General features: G+C 42.1%; 1 long non-coding RNA gene across 2 annotated transcripts in view; it reads left to right on the forward strand.

Moving 5' to 3' along the window:
- Positions 1–15,300, forward strand: part of LOC142073306 (uncharacterized) — a 585,757-nt gene that overhangs the window by 331,550 nt on the left and 238,907 nt on the right. The window lies entirely within an intron of this gene.

Consider the following 15,300-nt stretch of genomic DNA (forward strand, 5'->3'; position numbering starts at 1 on the left):
CTGGTCAAAAATTTTCTGTTGAAACATTTTTTTGAGAGAGAAGCTTTTTGATAAAATGCATCTTTAGGTGAAAACACTTCAATTTTCGTTAAACGTTTCAGGGGTTTTGTTGAAGAACCAAACCATCTCAAAATTTGCATTTTTCACCAAGTCAAAACTGTTTGAAACTATATATATTCCATTTATGTTTGCCCAAAAACCTGTTTGGGGAATTTTGATGAACATGCTCCCTGAGATAAATGAAACAAGAATATGCAGCCACATGTGATGTGTTATGTTGCTCGTTGTTTTGAAAAGAGCTGCTCAGAGTATTGAACGGAGAAATATGATGTGTGTGGGGTTGGGGTGGGAAGCAATCAAAAGATATTTATCTCCCATAACTGTTTTATAGCTGTCCTAGACAATCATATATTTTTAGGGCCACTTCACTATTTTAAAAATTTGCACCTAATTTCCATTTTGAATGTATCAAGCTTAAGTTTCCAGCCCTTGCATTTTATTATGCCTTTCTCTGCTAAATCAAAGAGCTTTTTGCTATCAGGAACTTTCTTGTTGTAGTCATACTTATAGATTATTTCATTAATCTTCTCTTTGATAAGGTAAATAGCTTAACCTCCTTACTATAAAATTATTCATATTCTAGGCATATTTCCAAAAGCATTTATCTTGACTGTAGCCTTAACATTTTTTTAAGGGGTGGGGTTGTTTTCATATACAAGGCTATACTAGAACTTGAGAGAAGGCTAGCTCAAAAGTTGATGCAGCAAGGACACATCTTAGGGAAGCAACATCTGATGAGTATAAAATGGACCTGGGAGCCAGTAACTCTCGAGTTGCAGTCCCAGTTCTAAAGACTTGCTTGCTGTGTGGCCTTAAGCAACCCTAAGTGTCTCTGTGTTCTTTCCTTCCCGCCTATCTCATTGGATTGGTACATGGATTAAGCTGTTAAAGTCTGCATGGTGTTTGAAGGTGTTAAGTGGGCACTATGGAACTTCAGAGTATTATTATTATGATTATCATTATTATGGTTTTCCAAGTTTCAATTAGGGGACTTGGAACACGAATAAATAGTTCGGGCAGATGGGGTGGGCTCCATGGCAGAGACTGATAGTCACTTTTCATTTTGTGCAGAAGCAACACGTGAAAGATCTCAAAAGAATGTTTTCAACTGTGACGATTGAGTTAACTCAATTACTGTTACATAATGCAGAGAGGGGACTAATGTAGAAACTGAGCCCCTGCCATGCCAGATGAGAAGGAGTATAATGGACCAATTATCAAATAAAGATGATGATCCCACTGGGATGAGGGATTTAGCTAATATGTGTAACTGAACCTTTGTAATTGTTTATGCAGAGATTGGAATTTGGCTGTATTTTAAGTTTTGTTTCTATATTTAGATGGTTTGTTCAGCATTTGGGATATCAGTTCAGCATCTGTCATGCTCTACAATGCACAGCAGAAGCAAAACAAATGAACAGTCTTGTTCAGTCCCTTTGAAGCATCTGGTAACAGCCACCATCAGAAGACAGGCTCCTGGGTTAGTTAGACCGTTCTTCTGACCCCAGCTGGCCATTCTTATATTCTTATTGGAGCCACCTGTAATAAGGGTTTGACACACAAAAGAGAGCCGTCTTTTATTCCTTGTCCTCAGTCCTGTGATGTGCGTCAGGGTTACAAAAGTTTGATCTCTGTCATCTGAAAGGATTATTACTATCCACTGATTCTAGCGCTGGTCTATCTACTCCCACTGCCATCCTCAGAAAACTTGTCAGCATGATCCAGCCAGCTGATTGATTATGCACAGAAGAGCTGATGACTAGATCTCTCTCTTATTTTTAACTACACAGGCATGATCCATTATAGAAGCAGCAATGGCCTTTGAGCAATGGATTAATGGGTCTTTCTCTCACTTCAAAAACGAATTTTGCGCTATTAGTCCGTCATACCAAGATTATACCCTTTTAACTACAGGCAGGCGATGCTATGGTACAGCATCTCTTTCATCATCAACTTGGAATGAAAAGAGCCGTGCTAAAGAAAGCTTCAAGGGCATCACAAAAAGAACACACGATTCCATTTTAAAATTGCAGTGGGAAAAAAAAAGTGTGGGTTTTTTTGTTGTTTTCCTCCCTTAAACACACAGCAATTAGGACAGGAGAATGACTAGCCTAGCTGTCATGGGAGCCTCATGTACAAGTACAGTTTTGAAAACGAATATATTATGCTTTTTATAGCTAGTGTCACCAACTATCAGGATAGAGCAACAACTAGCACAGCTGGCAGGGGAGCCCAGTGTCAAAGCACAAGCTGAGGAAACATTCTGCTGTCTCAGGCAACTGTCAGAAGTAACAACCGGAAGTGGACCTTGGTTGAAACCTTTCCTCTCCAAGTACACGGAACAGCACCCATCTGCTTGGAACCTAGGAGGACAAAATGCACAGCTGGAGCACAAATGAATAGGGGAGAAGTATTCTGGGATGTGTTAAAATGGGTCATGTTGATGCAACTGTCAACTATGACAGGCAGCATGGTATGGTGTGGTGGTCCTCAGCTGATGGGCTGTGACCCCCCCCCCGCCCCCATGGAGGGTCATTTAAGGCAATCAGGGAATGAAGGGGCTCACCAGGTGTTGAAAAGACTTTTACATTCTAAAGCAAAGAAAATCTCTGTCCCACACCCTGCACACCCCCGTGCCCTTCACAGTTAAGTATTCTCTGTCGACTTCTTGAAAGGTGCACATTACATTGGGTGATTGTTATCATTGACTCTTTTACGATAAAAAGAGTTTTAAAAGGGTTAATTTTTTTTACTTTGAATCAGGGTCGCCAATGGAAAAGGTTGAGAAACACTGGTCTAGTGGCTAGGACACTCGAGTGAGTCAGGGAGACCTGGTATTGCCACTGACCTGTGTGTGACTTGGGTTATTCACTTCACTTCTCTGAGCATTTTTTTTTCACTTCCTACCCTTCGCCTTGTCTACTTAAATTGTCAGCTCTTCATGGCAAGGACTGTCTGATACCATGTACAGCATCAAGCACAGTGGAGCCCTGATTTTTGCTGGAGAAAAAAAAAGCAATAGTGAACAAGACAGGGGATTGAATGTCACAGACTATTAGTTTATTAAAATATAGCTTTAAAAAAATCCTTTTTATCAGCTAGCAGGACAAGTACATGACAGGTACAGATGGTCGCTAACAATGCACAGCGTTGGGTTGGGGGAAAAACGGTACAAAATTACCAAAGCTGAACAAACTCGATTCTCTAGTCATGTCATGAATTCCTCTTACTCACAGGTCTTCAAAAAGCAAATCATTATTTTTATCATGGGTTTTTCTGACCTACAATTCACACTAGAAAGGTACCTCATTAAACTGTTCACCCTACCTGTACAGAGAATGGGAATATGATCAAAAGCTCCCAGATCTGCTTCCCCTTCCCCTACCCTTTAAGGTGAATAGTAACTTAAATTAACTTCCATTCTAAAAGTAAAAAGAAAAGGAGTACTTGTGGCACCTTAGAGACTAACCAATTTATTTGAGCATGAGCTTTCATGAGCTACAGCTCACTTCATCGGATGCATACCGTGGAAACTGCAGCAGACTTTATATACACACAGAGAATATGAAACAATACCTCCTCCCACCCCACTGTCCTGCTGGTAATAGCTTATCTAAAGTGATCATCAAGTTGGGCCATTTCCAGCACAAATCCAGGTTTTCTCGCCCTCCACCCCCCCACACAAATTCACTCTCCTGCTGGTGCTAGCCCATCCAAAGTGACAACTCTCCACACAATGTGCATGACAATCAAGTTGGGCCATTTCCTGCACAAATCCAGGTTCTCTCACCCCCCCCCCCCACTCCCCTCCCAAAAACCACACACACAAACTCACTATCCCGCTGGCAATAGCTCATCCAAAGTGACCACTCTCCCCACAATGCACATGATAATCAAGGTGGGCCACCCCCAGCACAAATCCAGGCCTTCTCAACCCCCCCCCCCCCACCTCCATACACACACAAACTCACTTTCCTGCTGGCAATAGCTCATCCAAACTGACCACTCTCAAAGTTTAAATCCAAGTTAAACCAGAACATCTGGGGGGGGGGGTATGGAAAAGACAAGGGGAAATAGGCTACCTTGCATAATGACTTAGCCACTCCCAGTCTCTATTTAAGCCTAAATTAATAGTATCCAATTTGCAAATGAATTCCAATTCAGCAGTTTCTCGCTGGAGTCTGGAAGTGAGCTGTAGCTCACGAAAGCTCATGCTCAAATAAATTGGTTAGTCTCTAAGGTGCCACAAGTACTCCTTTTCTTTTTGCGAATACAGACTAACACGGCTGTTACTCTGAAACCTGTCATTATGCAAGGCACTGCATTTAGCCGTATGGAGTGGAAATCTATCAACTGCATGAAAAAACTTGTACAGATACAGACAGACATCATCTTCCTTTCCAAATGCAAACAGATGGACATCGTACCAAAAGGACTGAAGGTAAAAAATCCATTACAATCTACATACCACACAGACTATGCTGACAGCTTGTGCCACACGCTCTCAAAGAAACTGCGGAATCACCTGATCAACATCCTCTACAGCAAACAGGGAAAGATTAAGAATGAGCTCTCAAAAATGGATACTCTCATAAAAAACCAACCTTCCACACAAACTTCCTCGTGGCTGGATTTTACTAAAGTTTAAATCCAAGTTAAACCAGAACATCCGGGGGGGGGGGGGGTAGGAAAAGACAAGGGGAAACAGGCTACCTTGCATAATGACTTAGCCACTCCCAGTCTCTATTTAAGCCTAAATTAATAGTATCCAATTTGCAAATGAATTCCAATTCAGCAGTTTCTCGCTGGAGTCTGGATTTGAAGTTTTTTTGTTTTAAGACAGCGACCTTCATGTCTGTGATTGCGTGACCAGAGAGATTGAAGTGTTCTCCAACTGGTTTATGAATGTTATAATTCTTGACGTCTGATTTGTGTCCATTTATTCTTTTACGTAGAGACTGTCCAGTTTGACCAATGTAAATGGCAGAGGGGCATTGCTGGCACATGATGGCATATATCACATTGGTGGATGTGCAGGTGAACGAGCCTCTGATAGTGTGGCTGATGTTATTAGGCCCTGTGATGGTGTCCCCTGAATAGATATGTGGGCACAGTTGGCAACGGGCTTTGTTGCAAGGATAAGTTCCTGGGTTAGTGGTTCTGTTGTGTGGTATGTGGTTGTTGGTGAGTATTTGCTTCAGGTTGCGGGGCTGTCTGTAGGCAAGGACTGGCCTGTCTCCCAAGATTTGTGAGAGTGTTGGGTCATCCTTTAGGATAGGTTGTAGATCCTTAATAATGCATTGGAGGGGTTTTAGTTGGGGGCTGAAGGTGACGGCTAGTGGCGTTCTGTTATTTTCTTTGTTAGGCCTGTCCTGTAGTAGGTAACTTCTGGGAACTCTTCTGGCTCTATCAATCTGTTTCTTTACTTCCGCAGGTGGGTATTGTAGTTGTAAGAAAGCTTGACAGAGATCTTGTAGGTGTTTGTCTCTGTCTGAGGGGTTGGAGCAAATGCGGTTGTATCGCAGAGCTTGGCTGTAGACGATGGATCGTGTGGTGTGGTCGGGTGAAAGCTGGAGGCATGTAGGTAGGAATAGTGGTCAGTAGGTTTCCGGTATAGGGTGGTGTTTATGTGACCATTGTTTATTAGCACTGTAGTGTCCAGGAAGTGGATCTCTTGTGTGGACTGGACCAGGCTGAGGTTGATGGTGGGATGGAAATTGTTGAAATCATGGTGGAATTCCTCAAGGGCTTCTTTTCCATGGGTCCAGATGATGAAGATGTCATCAATATAGCGCAAGTAGAGTAGGGGCTTTAGGGGACGAGAGCTGAGGAAGTGTTGTTCTAAGTCAGCCATAAAAATGTTGGCATACTGTGGGGCCATGCGGGTACCCATAGCAGTGCCGCTGATCTGAAGGTATACATTGTCCCCAAATGTAAAATAATTATGGGTAAGGACAAAGTCACAAAGTTCAGCCACCAGGTTAGCCGTGACATTATCGGGGATAGTGTTCTTGACGGCTTGTAGTCCATCTTTGTGTGGAATGTTGGTGTAGAGGGCTTCTACATCCATAGTGGCCAGGATGGTGTTATCAGGAAGATCACCGATGGATTGAAGTTTCCTCAGGAAGTCAGTTGTGTCTCGAAGGTAGCTGGGAGTGCTGGTAGCGTAGGGCCTGAGGAGGGAGTCTACATAACCAGACAATCCTGCTGTCAGGGTGCCAATGCCTGAGATGATGGGGCGCCCAGGATTTCCAGGTTTATGGATCTTGGGTAGTAGATAGAATATCCCAGGTCGGGGTTCCAGGGGTGTGTCTGTGCGGATTTGATCTTGTGCTTTTTCAGGAAGTTTCTTGAGCAAATGCTGTAGTTGCTTTTGGTAACTCTCAGTGGGATCATAGGGTAATGGCTTGTAGAAACTCGTGTTGGAGAGCTACCGAGCAGCCTCTTGTTCATATTCCGACCTATTCATGATGACAACAGCACCTCCTTTGTCAGCCTTTTTGATTATGATGTCAGAGTTGTTTCTGAGGCTGTGGATGGCATTGCGTTCCGCATGGCTGAGGTTATGGGGCAAGTGATGCTGCTTTTCCACAATTTCAGCCCGTGCACATCGGCGGAAGCACTCTATGTAGAAGTCCAGTCTGCTGTTTCGACCTTCAGGAGGAGTCCACCTAGAATCCCTCTTTCTGTAGTGTTGGTAGGGAGACCTCTGTGGATTAGTATGTTGTTCAGAGGTATTTTGGAAATATTCCTTGAGTCAGAGACGTCGAAAATAGGATTCTAGGTCACCACAGAACTGTATCATGTTCGTGGGGGTGGAGGGGCAGAAGGAGAGGCCCCGAGTTAGAACAGCTGCTTCTGCTGGGCTGAGAGTATAGTTGGATAGGTTAACAATATTGCTAGGTGGGTTCTGGGAACCATTGCTGTGGCCCCTTGTAGCATGTAGTAGTTTAGAAAGTTTAGTGTCCTTTTTCTTTTGTAGAGAAGCAAAGTGTGCGTTGTAAATGGCTTGTCTAGTTTTAGTAAAATCCAGCCACGAGGAAGTTTGTGTGGAAGGTTGGTTTTTTATGAGAGTATCCATTTTTGAGAGCTCATTCTTAATCTTTCCCTGTTTGCTGTAGAGGATGTTGATCAGGTGATTCCGCAGTTTCTTTGAGAGCGTGTGGCACAAGCTGTCAGCATAGTCTGTGTGGTTTGTAGATTGTAATGGATTTTTTACCTTCAGTCCTTTTGGTACGATGTCCATCTGTTTGCATTTGGAAAGGAAGATGATGTCTGTCTGTATCTGTACAAGTTTTTTCATGCAGTTGATAGATTTCCACTCCATACGGCTAAATGCAGTGCCTTGCATAATGACAGGTTTCAGAGTAACAGCCGTGTTAGTCTGTATTCGCAAAAAGAAAAGGAGTACTTGTGGCACCTTAGAGACTAACCAATTTATTTGAGCATGAGCTTTCATGAGCTACAGCTCACTTCCAGACTCCAGCGAGAAACTGCTGAATTGGAATTCATTTGCAAATTGGATACCATTAATTTAGGCTTAAATAGAGACTGGGAGTGGCTAAGTCATTATGCAAGGTAGCCTATTTCCCCTTGTCTTTTCCTACCCCCCCACCCCCCCAGATGTTCTGGTTTAACTTGGATTTAAACTTTGAGAGTGGTCAGTTTGGATGAGCTATTGCCAGCAGGAAAGTGAGTTTGTGTGTGTATGGAGGTGGGGGGGGGGGGTTGAGAAGGCCTGGATTTGTGCTGGGGGTGGCCCACCTTGATTATCATGCGCATTGTGGGGAGAGTGGTCACTTTGGATGAGCTATTGCCAGCGGGATAGTGAGTTTGTGTGTGTGGTTTTTGGGAGGGGAGTGGGGGGGGGGGTGAGAGAACCTGGATTTGTGCAGGAAATGGCCCAACTTGATTGTCATGCACATTGTGTGAAGAGTTGTCACTTTGGATGGGCTATCACCAGCAGGAGAGTGAATTTGTGTGGGGGGGTGGAGGGCGAGAAAACCTGGATTTGTGCTGGAAATGGCCCAACTTGATGATCACTTTAGATAAGCTATTACCAGCAGGACAGTGGGGTGGGAGGTATTGTTTCATATTCTCTGTGTGTATATAATGTCTGCTGCAGTTTCCACAGTATGTGTCATAAATATAAAGGGAAGGGTAAACCCCTTTGAAATCCCTCCTGGCCAGGGGAAAGCTCCTCTCACCTGTAAAGGGTTAAGAAGCTAAAGGTAACCTCGCTGGCACCTGACCAAAATGACCAATGAGGAGACAAGATACTTTCAAAAGCTGGGAGGAGGGAGAGAAACAAAGGGTCTGTGTCTGTCTGTATGCTGCTCTTGCCAGAGACAGAACAGGAATGGAGTCTTAGAACTTTTAGTAAGTAATCTAGCTAGGTATGTGTTAGATTATGATTTCTTTAAATGGCTGAGAAAAGAATTGTGCTGAATAGAATAACTATTTCTGTCTGTGTATCTTTTTTGTAACTTAAGGTTTTGCTTAGAGGGGTTCTCTATGTTTTGAATCTAATTACCCTGTAAAATATCTACCATCCTGATTTTACAGGGGGGATTTCTTTATTTCTATTTACTTCTATTTTTTATTAAAAGTCTTCTTGTAAAAAACTGAATGCTTTTTCATTGTTCTCAGATCCAAGGGTTTGGGTCTGTGGTCACCTATGCAAATTGGTGAGGCTTTTTATCCAACATTTCCCAGGAAAGGGGGGGTGCAAGTGTTGGGAGGATTGTTCATTGTTCTTCAGATCCAAGGGTCTGGGTTTGTAGTCACCTAGGCCAATTGGTGAGGCTTTTTACCAAACCTTGTCCAGGAAGTGGGGTGCAAGGTTTTGGGAAGTATTTTGGTGGGAAGGACGCGTCCAAACAGCTCTTCCCCAGTAACCAGTATTAGTTTGGTGGTGGTAGCGGCCAGTCCAAGGATAACGGGTGTAATATTTTGTACCTTGGGGAAGTTTTGACCTAAGCTGGTAAAGATAAGCTTAGGAGGTTTTTCATGCAGGTCCCCACATCTGTACCCTAGATTTCAGAGTGGGGGAGGAACCTTGATAGTATGCATCCGATGAAGTGAGCTGTAGCTCACGAAAGCTCATGCTGAAATAAATTGGTTAGTCTCTAAGGTACCACAAGTACTCCTTTTCTGTTTGCGAATACAGACTAACACGGCTGTTACTCTGAAACCTGTCATTCTAAAAGTAGATTCTCCTGTTTGTTATTTTTTTAGCATCTCTAAATAACATAGTGTCAGGAAGTCTCCTCCATTCATTTTGCTTAGATATTGGTCATCTTTGCTTAAACATTTTTTTATTTGAGGAGATTTAGGATACCTGTACAAAATACTTGGGGTAGCTACTAAAGCTGTGAAAAATGCTTATCACTTTGCTTTGCAAGACTTTTGGCGAATATTTACTTTGATTTCAATCCGTATTACTCAACACCCAACCCAGACTTGCAGTTTGAATTTTAGGTTTAAACAAACAAAGGCCCCAATCCTGAAATCTCATCCATATAAATGGACTTTGCCACCACGCATATGTAGCACCAGGGTCTAAATCTGGGACTCACAATGAAAACACTATATCTGGCTGGAAAATGGAATTTCTGTCCTGCAGGAAATTGACACTTCAAAATATTCCTTCCACATCCAAATGAAAAGTTGAATTTTTCTGCAAGATAGAAATTCTGAAAAAAAATCAGTTTGGAAATGTTGAAACTGTTTAGTTAATGCTGAAATTTCAGAATATAATACACAATATTAAACACATACTGTTGATACGTTATTATAATATCAAATTCTAAATCAGAAGATACATTTGAAATGAAATATTTTTACCTTTTCAAAATAAAAGAAGAAAGTCAGTAGAATTCATTTCCACTCTTTGCCAATGCAGTTTGGTTGAAATGGACACACTCGCACAAAACACTTCCATTGTGATGAAACTGCATTTTCCAATGAAAAACCTGTTCCATCCAAAAATGTTTGAATAGCTCTAGAAACCACTACATTACACTTGGTTTTATATTAGAAACTAGAAAATCTACCTGTTTTTGCACGATTTCCTAGAGAAACAGACCACGTTTGTCAAAATAATCTCGGAGTCGTTTGAATAACTGCTCACCTTATTCGACTTTATTGGAAGCTGGTCTGCGATTTTGGTGCTTACGTTTTTATTGCTCTGATTCTCAGCAGGTTTTGGTTTTAACTACCAACGTCTCTGAAGTTACTGTAGCCTTTCATTCCCCTTCATTTTAGTCACAGCTTCTGCTCTTGCTGTAGTAGTACTGTCAGCAGAATATCACTGCATCTGCTAAATGGTGTCCCTAATGCAGAGCTAGTTAGCTTTCTCCCTCGGAGATAGCCTTACCTCTCAAAAATGTTCTAGTTTAATGAATAAGAATCCCAAGATTGCTCTCAAACCAGGGCCTTATATGTGCTAAGCCATTTAACCAACATTCATCAAGTTAGCTTATGTTTTTCATGATTCTTGGTGTTCAAATGACTTTTTGCCCTCTAGTTGTCTCCCACTAAAGCTAATATGATCCATCTGTAAAAACAGGTATGTAGCAGTAATAACACATCAAAGTGCATTTTTAATTGCACATGTGTACTCTAGCGCAATGGGATCCCGATTATGGATGCTACTGCCATGTAAATAATAAGTGACAAGTAGCAATTGACGCATCACTATCAAATGTTGTGGCAAAGAAAGACAAAACAAAAGATCACTTGCAGCCATCCGCTTTGTGTTCCTCTTAAAGCTACACACAGGCCCAGATTTGCATTATTTTGCATGTGCAAAAGTGTTTGTGAATGAAATCCTTGCTTGTGTAATTACTGCAGATGTGTGCTTTCATGAGAACTGCAGCTGATATCATTGAAAAGAGAATCAGGACCAAAACTTCTAGGTAAAGCCTGGTAAAGCTTTACATATGCTTAGCTAATTTATATGAGCACTTTGTAGTTTTGCTCTTCCAGAATTTAAAAAAAGTAAACAAAATATATACATATATACATAGTGTGATAGTTTGTTTCCTGGACTTTCACTTCCCAGTACTAGTAAGTCTTTTAAACAGGAATAAGTTGCCTTGATTTTTTTTCCTTTCTCTGTATCCTACTGCTGGTTTTAAAAAAATGTACTGTAGTTTAGGGAGAAGGAGATAGTCCTTGAGCTTCTCTTCACACTTCTGCTCCCTGTCCTATCTCCCCCATTTTTTAATAAAAAGAAAACTTTAAAAAACAAAGATGGATAATTAACGGTTGTAAGTTTATCACCTTGGCTTCCTAAGCTTTATCACAAAACACTGAATTTTTCTAGGCTGTTTCAATTTCATGGATCAAGCCCTGTTCTCCAGTCACAGACAGCATTCATCTGTGTATCCACAGATTTTAGCCCAAAGAACTCCTCTGTATCATTAATCTTGAGCCTTCATGGCAGTAGATACTTCTAGATCATAGAATCATAGAGGATTAGGGTTGGAAGACACCTCAGGAGGTCATCCAGTCCAACCCCCTTCTCAAAGCAGGATCAATTCTCTTCTGATTCATGCAACTTTATATTGAAATAGAAAAGGCTTTTTGGATCAGCTTGCCTTGATTATATTTGTCTTTTTATTTAATATTTAGTCACATCTAGAACCTTCCACCAGGCCACGTTGTGCTAGGTGCTGTGCAGATATATTCAAAATGACAGTCCCTTCCAGGAACAGCTTAGAATCTAAAAAACAAGCTTTAACAGGTGGATGAGATGAACAAGAGGGTCAGGGTGAAGATTAGGGAGGTGGGGTTACAGTGAAATGTTCAGGGGCATAATGGAATTCGAACCAAAGGAATGACTCCAGTGGGTGTTTCAGCTTGCATAGGTTACAGCAGCCTCAAGTTTATATGAGCATATTCTTTCAAGATGAAGGGAGTGCAAAGGTGGTGTAATGCCATGTTTGCTCTTCTTTCTTCTCAGGGCCTGCACTGATCACAGGTTTCCTAGACCCCAGGCCCTGGCCTATTTTTCTTTACTTTGAATTGAACATTCCTTCTCCCCCGCCCTGCCTCCACTCAGTGTCCTCGTGACAATTTGCTGACAGTGGTTTTGCACTGAAATTATGTAATTACCTGATTTATTGGAGTTATAAATCAATCGTATTCATTAATTCTACAGCAAACAGAAGGCTTGCATCACGGGAGCCATGGCAGCTTGCTAATTTTGAAATTATTGGAATTGATTTTTGTATTTAGCCATTTATTTTGGTCTCTCCTTGGTGCCCTGGATTTCAGTACATTTTCAGTAGATTTCATTAATGTAACGTGGTAATTTTTTAGAGCGTATCTGCATTTTGTGAGGAGCACTGTTAACAGCTGAAGTGTGTGTGTGTGTGTGTGTGTGTGTGTGTGTGTGAGAGAGAGAGAGAGAGAGAACATACACGGCAGGGAGAAATTGCTCATAGGGCAAATTCTGGAATGCTTTCCATATAACTTGTAGCTAAAGGCTTAGTGTCAGCTGTGCAGAGGAGCAAAAGGTGCTGAGTTCCCCATGCATCCATGTGCACTACCAAAATCTCCAAAAGGGGTCTTTGCTGTGCACCACATACTAGATACGGGTTATGGGTAGACCAGTGGCGTCAACAAAAATTGAACTATTGGGTCAAATTCTGGAGTAGGAGAAACAGCAGGCTGCCTCTGTCCTTCCTCCCCAGCAATGATCCAATTGCATGGACACCCTGAGGGATTTACCCTCAGTCCCACAAAGATTTTGCCTTTGTAGCTCTGGCTTTGGTCAGTTTTCCTGTGTCCAGTGCTATGAGAATTCATATGCAGCACATCAGGTCACTTGGTTATCTCTGCTTAGTTTTCAAGTCATCCACTCTTGCCCATCATTATGTATTGATTATATAAAGAGCATCCCATCTTAATGCACAATAGATAAGTGGAATTATCACAAAGGGCCATAATAATACATTCAGTTGTCCTTCCAGCTTCTTCTTGACTGTCCTCTGCATGTCCTTCTACTTGCATTTATTATCTCTCATGCACTATTCCAATACACTAAACTCTTGAGAACCCAGGGCCAAATATTGACGAAGTCAGCTGGTGTGAACCAGCAGAGCTCCATCAACCCCCAGTTCTAAACCACTTTTTTTTGGCTCCATTCCCTTCCTCCAGCGCCAGTCGTGAATTGGTATTTTGTGGACGCTTTCTCCAGCACTTTATGTTCTTGAAGTTTACATTGCAATTTTTGCGAAGCAAAATCCTTGGTTATATGAGCCACCAATGATTATCTATTCTTCCTAATCCACATGGCAAATGAAGTTGAGGGGAATGGGGCCCTTTGAGCAGCATAACATGGTCTGAAAGTATGCTATCATGATTTAAAGACTTCAGTTTACAGACAATCCACCATTTACACTTGTTTAAACCTGCAAGTGACCTATGCTACATTCTGAAGAGGAAGGCAAAAAACCCCAAGGTCTCTGCCAATCTGACTTGGGGGGTTGGGGGAGAAATACCTGACTCCAAATATGATGATCGGTTGGACCCTGAGAACATGAGCAAGACACACCAGCCAGACACCTGGGACATAATTCTCTGTAGTAACTCAAAGCGCTCCCCATCTAGCGTCCCATCACCAGCCATTGAAGATATTTGCTGCTAGCAGTCGCAGATCAGCTACATGCCATTGTAGGCAGTCTCATCATACCATCCTCTCCATAAACTCATCAAGCTCTGTCTTGAAGCCAGTTAGGTTTTTTTGCTCTCACTGCTCTCGTTGGAAGGTTGTTCTAGAAATTCATTCCTCATTTAATTTCAAGCCTAAACTTGTTGCTGGCCAGTTTATATCCATTTTCTCTTGTGTCCACGTTGGCGCTTAACTTAAATAACTCCTCTCTCTCCCTGGTATTTATCCCTCTGATTATTTATAGACAGCAATCATATTTCCGCCCAGCTTTCTTTTGATTAAGCTAAATAAGCTTGAATCTCATCTCATAAGGTAGGTTTTCCATTTTGCTAATCATCCTCGTAGTCCTTCTCTGCACCTGTGCCATGAATAATTCATGTGGGTGTCACATGGGCTCGTTCATAAAAGAACTAGCACGTTTCCACAGGATTCCCATATCATTTCTGCAGGCAGAAAATGCTGGGTCGTGTTTTCCATAGTTTTTAACTAACACTTGCTAGTGATTCAGTGTGTCCTTTTATCTCCATATAGGTGCAGATTCCTCACTATGTCTCAGAAGGGTGAGGTATTCGCTTACAAAAGGGATATTCCTAAAATTTGCTTAACATGCAAAGCAGGGTTAATGGCTGGACAAGCCATGTGAACCTAGCTGACATCAAAGGGTTGGACATACCAAATGGAAACGAGAGCATTTTTATAGCTGTTCACTGACCTTTGTGAAACCATAGTCCTCAGTGCAATTGTGGTTCCTAATGAACAGGTATACACGCTACCAAACAGCCACCACAGTTGGCACTAGCCAGCAGCTTCTTGGTATAGAGGAGCCAAGTGTTGGCTCGCCCTACAGGTTGAACTTCCCAAGATGGGACACACTGACCATGATCAATTAGATTTCCACCTCCAGGGTTTTTTCACTCAGACATTTTTCACCAGTGCTTAAAATTCCCTGACTGAAATCTGGGGAAAGCAAGTTTATTGTCCTCTGCTATCTTTTAAAGCTACAGTTTAAAATAAGATCTGGGTGAAATAAACATAAAGTACATAACTTTGCATTACGGAGTATATGACCTGGTCAGCGTAAGCAAATGCACCAAGAAATACTAAGTAATTGTGTTCGGAAACCTTTGCAAAGTCTGTGACTATGTCTACAGCAGGGCAACTGCAGCAGCCCAGTGGTGTAGCCAGTCTACAATGAAGGGAGAGGTTCTCCTGCCACTCTAATTAATCCACCTCCCTGAGATGTGGTAGCTCGGTCGACAGAAGAATCCCATAGTGCTATCTCCACCACACTTTAAGGCGGCTTAACTATGTTGCTCAGCGGGTGAGGATTTTTCACACTCCTGAGCAATGTAGCTGGGTTGACCTAACTTTTTAGTGTAGATCTGGAGTGTGTGTGTTATGTACTATGCTTGTGTGTCCCTGAAAACATGAACTGTAAACCTCAGAGCACTCACAAGGCTGGAGCTCTGGGAAAAGGTATGTTTAAGCCACTGGTGAGTCAGCACTTAGTCTTAGGTGCTAGACTAGTGGTCCCCAAAGTTTTTACCTCGAGCCCCCTC

The sequence above is a fragment of the Caretta caretta genome, chromosome 9, assembly GCF_965140235.1.
Source record: "Caretta caretta isolate rCarCar2 chromosome 9, rCarCar1.hap1, whole genome shotgun sequence".
Taxonomy (NCBI): domain Eukaryota; kingdom Metazoa; phylum Chordata; order Testudines; family Cheloniidae; genus Caretta; species Caretta caretta.